A 6,203-nucleotide genomic window follows, 5' to 3' on the forward strand; every position below is an offset into this window, starting at 1 on the left:
TGTTTCCTGAAGCGAATGATTTTTGCCTTACACAAACACCTGCTTCTTGAAAAGTAAGAGAGCGAGGGAGAGAATAGGAGAGACTAACAGACTATGGCACGAATAGAGGTTAGTCAATTCTAGGAAAAGGAACGAAAGGGACAAATGTTCCTAAATGTGTCCAGAAGACATACAAACAAAAAAGCAAGAAAAAAGAAATAGGTGGCATGTGGACTTGAAGGGAAAAAAACTGGAAAATACAAGCAAATGTCACATTACTCAGAGAGCCCAGAGGTTAAAAATCATCACACACGGATGAACACGCATTCACAGCCTACACTACAAAAGCATACATGCTCAAACCCTACTATCCACCAAAGACACCAAAGATAACACATCCTCAATATTTAAAATTAGTGGAAGATCAAATGGGATTTTTTTATACGAAGATTTTTAATGCATTAAAATCGTGGCCGTTACCGATGCTCTCCTCTGTACCATCCAGCGCTTCATACTCCAGTCCAGTAGGTGGCAGAAGAGCCTGTGTTACACTGGAAAGCAATGCTGCCCACCATCATTTTTTATTTGTAAAATTGATTTTTTGAGTGACATTCAGAAAAGTGTCTAAAGAAAAAAAATCATACAGAGAATATCTACGCACAAATTGGAGCATTGCATTTGTGTGGGTTTTAGTGTATGAGTTTGTGTTTTAGGTGGTCCTTTCCTGTTCTCTTTCTATGATTGCGCCTCAGTGGAAAGCAGCTCTCACCATGAGAGAACAAACGAGCACTGCAGTTCAGAGAGACACATTCAGCTCTTACTCACTCTCTCATTCAGTCCTTGAAGCTGAAGTTTTTGTTACAATGCTTTCTACTATCTCAGCTTAATATAGTCATCTATAAGGAACACATTTTTGTAGGTTGATTTTCCTGAAAAGTGTAAACACTCTGATCTGTGGTGCAATCAAAATATTGTTCAGCTTGTTTGAGGAGCACAACACAGCAACACTGGTTTGACTAATAATGTGACTTTAGGGCAGGCCTATCTGTTTGTCAGACAAATTACAGACAGGGGAAGTGTCAATTTAAATATATAATCAACAGTTAAGACAATAAGGACTGCCAGATGGCTGGGGTCAGCATGAAAGATCATCATTTGCACGTGTTTTTATGCCTTGCTAATTGAAACATTCAATCAATTTTAACGCATTCAAGCACAAGAAGATTCAAAAGTAATTCAGTATCCGCACAAACCCCGAATGGAGCTGTCTTTTGCAACTGCTTGTGCTTTAATGGACAAATACACCTGGCCAATTTGAACATACAAGCTATTTTAAAGCATTCAAGCACAAGAAGATGTGGTAACACACTCCATTCAGTGTTTTTTGTGCGCAAAATGCGCACACATAGAGCCGCATCTCAAACAACGCGAGAGCCCCTTATTTTTCTTTCTACGTCTTCTTGCGCTCGAATAGACAAATAAATACAAAACATACATACAAGGGAGAAAGAAAATCACTCACTTTTGTAGCTTTAACAATGACTAATCTATATTTAATTTATACAGTGAAAATATGTGATGTTATTTTACATTTTTTTTATTCAATTTCTGTACTTGAACAACTACAAACCAACCTAAAGCGCTGTTTTAATTTTTAGCGCTATTTTTATTTATGTGCTATTGCTTGTATTTTGTTGCTTAGTCATTTGTTCTTATTTACTGACTTTTCACTTGTCTTTAATTATGTTTGAACTTTATATTTGTTAATCAAGTGGTCTTTGCTGTGGTATTGAAATTAAAAATTGTAAAGTTTAAGTGTGAAATTTTTGGTATCATATAAGCTTATTTAATATTTAGAAATTTTGAAAAACTGATTAAATCAAAAAACTTTTTTTTTAAGTTATATTAATGGATTTTTGTGCCATTTATTTTGAGAAGACAGTGGAGAGATGACTGGAAAGTATTGGGGTGAAGAGAGGGGAGCGAGATAAGCATGGGACCTCGAGACGGGATTCGAACTTGGGTCACAGTGAGTGCAGTTGCGCTGTATGCCAACACACTAACCACGGGGCTATCGGCGTCGACATGGCCAGAGTTTCTTACAGGACAAACTTAGTTCCACTGGAAGATTAAGCTATGACATAATATGACATAAGCTATAATAATTTTTAAAGGACATAGGAGGATTGTGTAATAAACCAATAAGATGCATTTAGAAATTTTTCATTTCATGTCAACTAGTTATTTTTGCAATTCCAATTGGTGATGCTAGTGGCGTAGAAATTACACAGAGACAAGGTAATGATTTAGTGTCTCCCTCTCGCTCTGTTTTTCTCTCCTTCATTTGTTCTTCTAACGGAGCCAGCAGGTTACATCTGCTTACTGCCTTTCTGCCCTTCTTTTCATCTGTCTTTCGAATGCTCCAGGGAGCAATAAAGAAAAAAAAACATGAAAAAGATGAAAGAAAACCATGTAGAGAGGGAGCGAGAGCAAAAGAGTGAGTGAAAAATAACCTGTTTACAGACCCCCTGACCCCTACAGTTTTCTCTCCACGATGCAGATTGCCTCAATTAAAACAGCAGGGTCACTGCATACGTAAGCTGTCAAAAAACCTTTTTCTCAGGAACCGTTTGATGCACAACTCACTCTCACAGTGCTGTGAGCGACTGTAACTAAACCAGCTCACCTGACTAATACAAGCACTGCATGCAAATGTGTGTGCTCTGATTCAAAGACATCCCCAGAGAGAAAAATAAGTGTCTATCTCTATTTATGAACATTTCTCGCATCACCGTTAAAGCACTTTGTCCTTCCTGTCATGTTATTCCTGAATATGTACTTTGAGCTTTGAGAGCATCTCCGCAGAGTTTATTCATTAAACTTTAAAATCACCTTCAGAGGCTGAGAGGTTATGAGCATACCTCTCCACATGCAAACTCTTTTTATTTATATTTTTAAATGCCCAGCTGTTTTTTGTCTGATGGACCAACCACATGCCTGAAGCAATGTGTGTGTATGTGTGTTAATGCAGCGAAGAAAGATCAATGACTGCAGCAATAACATCATGATAAGCCAGGAAACCAAAAGCTCACAAACACTGTCTCTCACACAGACACGCTCAGATGAGCAGCCAGGCCAGTCATAGACACAAAATGGTAATGACAGCAGCTGTAAACAGGCATTTTATAATGATGGTAAAGCTCTCTCACTCTCTTGCACACAAACACACACACAGAGTGTGGGGCACTAACCCTTGCACTGGTTTGGGCATTTGTGCAAATGTCAGCCTGCACTCATCATCATCTCTCTCTCAGTCTCTCCATTATGAAGACCTGAGGCTTATGCCACAGAAGAGTTTTTCACGTTTTCTTCTCTCCATTTCTCTTTTTCACGCCAACTTCTCACACTAACAGTCTTTATCTGCTCTTTTCTTCTTTTTGTGACATTGCAACTAAATCATTGGTTCTTTCAAATTAAAACCTCTGCTTTTTGTCACCTCCAACCCCAATTCTACATTTACTATAGAGCAGGTGTCTGTTAATGTTGCCATCTTTTGTTGCCCACGACTATAATAAACACTAAATGCAATGAACTTTAAAACTTTCAATAATAGGTAAACAAGAGGATTCGGAGTGTCATACCAGAAACAGAATAGACCAGCAGTCTTATTTAATACGTTATGGGCAGAGAAATGACAGAAAACAAGACGAGTGATGTGAGTGAATACTGCACATGCTTGTTATGAGACCTACTTCCACGGAATAGAATTTTCTTAACACCTACATTGTGAACATGATCAAGGTCCTGTGACTCATTGCTTGAATAGCTTTTGGTTTGTTTTAAAAATTAGAATCTGAGGGTTGTCTCCTGCCTCCTCACAATATGTCCCTACCAAGTTGAAAACCAAATCTATGCCCTTGGTGAGAATAAAGAGCTTTTATTCTATTCTTTTATTATATTATATATAGATAAGTAGATAGATAGACAGATAGATATGGGTGAATTCAACTTAACTGAAACAGTCAAACAATCATCTCAATAAGGCAAAAAACTGCCCCAATTTACCTCAATTATAGTCTATACATTGTTATTATAACGCTCTATGAACGGTTAAAGGAGAACAGGTGCGGTGCGTCCCGCAGAATTGTATGTGGAAAAAGGAGCAAAGACTCACACGCGTGCGTGACTGAAAAGCTATTGGATGACTCCAGATTGTCCACGTTATAATTCAGATGAAAGGGCTTCTCGGTGATGTTCTGATTGGTGGTGTTGTATAGTTGAACGGCGAAGCGGAACGCGCTGTGCTCCCCCTGGACCGTGGAGCGCATGAAGAGGCCACCTGCATGCGAGATCAGATCAGTTAAGAGCATTTAATTTACTTTAGACTTGTTCGAGTTAGAGATAGTAGTAGGAGTAGTAGTAGTAGTAGCAGTAGTAACAATTCACTTCATTTACACTCTGTTTGGCATAAACTTCTCGTATGAGTGTCTGTGGATGATGCTGCAGCAGGTAGACAAAGATCTCGGCGTGTTTCCAAGGAAAAAGATGTTTTAATCTTTTGATCAATAAATCAATCAACTCACTCACCGATATTGATCTGGTTTGGAAAGCCTGCCTGGGTTTGCAGCACCAGCCACGGCAGGAGCAGGGACGCTGGCGTGCGCTCGCCGCCGCATTTTGTCGCCGACCTCTAGAAATCTTCAGCTCACGCGTAACATCCAGACCGACGACAAAATCCGCCAGACTCCCTCACGCGATGCCGGAGAGGGCGCATTCGGGCTATAGGACGAGCAGACAAGCGAGAGAGCTTCTCAATGCAGGACAGCGCTGCGGATCGTCACAATCGGACCGCTGATCAAACTTGATGTGACGTGAAATTACAACAGCGCCACTGCGGACCCGCGTGCGCAGTCCCGCATACAGCTCACAAACAGCGGCAGGCGACCCTGGGAACAGTACACTTCAAAGACGTCGTTCAAACCCCTTATATTCCGCGCAAATCCAGTGTGAATTCAGTAGCAAATCAACACAAAAAAATAAAGTTCACACAACAGCCCACAGGTGCGGACTTCCTACTATCCCACACCCGCGCGTTAGTCACATAGTGTGAAAGGTATCTGGAAAAGCGAGAGATTTTGATACACGAGGTTTGAATTTCTAACAGAAGATTAATATTTGATGTCGAATAGAGGTGATCTCAACTTGAGGTCTTTAGCAAACATACTGCACTGCGTGTGTAAACAATTCACATTTGTGCTTCCCCTTAAAATCCATCTGAAGATGCTTGCTGTTTGAAGAGTCTTCGTGATTTAATATCATCCGTGTATTATTTTCATGTAGCCTACGCGTTTATATTTTGTCCCGTGCCTATCACTATTCAAGTGATTTTTTCTTTTTTTTTTTTTTTTTTTCTTTCCTTTTTTAATCCTCTGATCTTTTTGATCGCTGCTGTTGGCTGTGTGTGTGAAGTCTGTCTCTGGAGTGCTTCAGATAACACAAGCTGTTTTTTGTGCTTGTAAGAACTGACTGACTCGTATAATGAAAACGTGTTCATCTTTAATAATGTTTTCATGCATTTAGGCTGTTTACGCCATTATAGGATCTTCTTGAAAGAGAAAAGCTCACTGCAGGTGCCTGTAATTGTGATATGCCTCCACATTTTCAGCCTTGGCATCACCCAAAACTGAAAGCTCACAGCTCTGAGCTGGATACGGCTGACTAACAGCGACCCAGATTTCCTCAGCTCCTTATTTTCTATGTGTGTGTGTGTCTGACCATACAAGCCATGCCTCTGTATGCTGTGCCAGATTTATCAGACCGACTCTCTTGTTGAATGCAGACACACATACACACTCTCACAAACATCTCACTCACTCACATTCAAACACACACACACACACACACACACACACACACACACACACACACACACACACACACACACACACATAAGTGAACCATATGCCTGCTAATATGAGTTGACCACATTGTCTTTTGGCTAAATTTTGACTTGCAGCTTGATGTGCAGATGGCTGGATAAGCCATGTGCACGTAAAAACAAATTCCATTGTTTGAATTGAACTCTCTCTATAAAATAGTTTAAGTCATACATAATGGCTCTAAACAGAATGAATTGCTCATCTTAATAATCTTTTTTATTATTATTATTATGTCACAATGACTCATCTCGCACCTGTTGCTTACAGGTGTCACTAATGAAATGC

At 39.9% G+C, this 6,203-nt stretch overlaps 1 pseudogene; it reads right to left on the reverse strand.

The window, feature by feature from the left end:
- The window catches only part of LOC122144202, a 31,955-nt pseudogene extending 27,220 nt beyond the window's left edge, over positions 1–4,735 (reverse strand).
- Between the last annotated feature and the right edge of the window lie 1,468 nt (positions 4,736–6,203).

Source organism: Cyprinus carpio, unplaced genomic scaffold (assembly GCF_018340385.1).
Source record: "Cyprinus carpio isolate SPL01 unplaced genomic scaffold, ASM1834038v1 S000006615, whole genome shotgun sequence".
Taxonomy (NCBI): domain Eukaryota; kingdom Metazoa; phylum Chordata; class Actinopteri; order Cypriniformes; family Cyprinidae; genus Cyprinus; species Cyprinus carpio.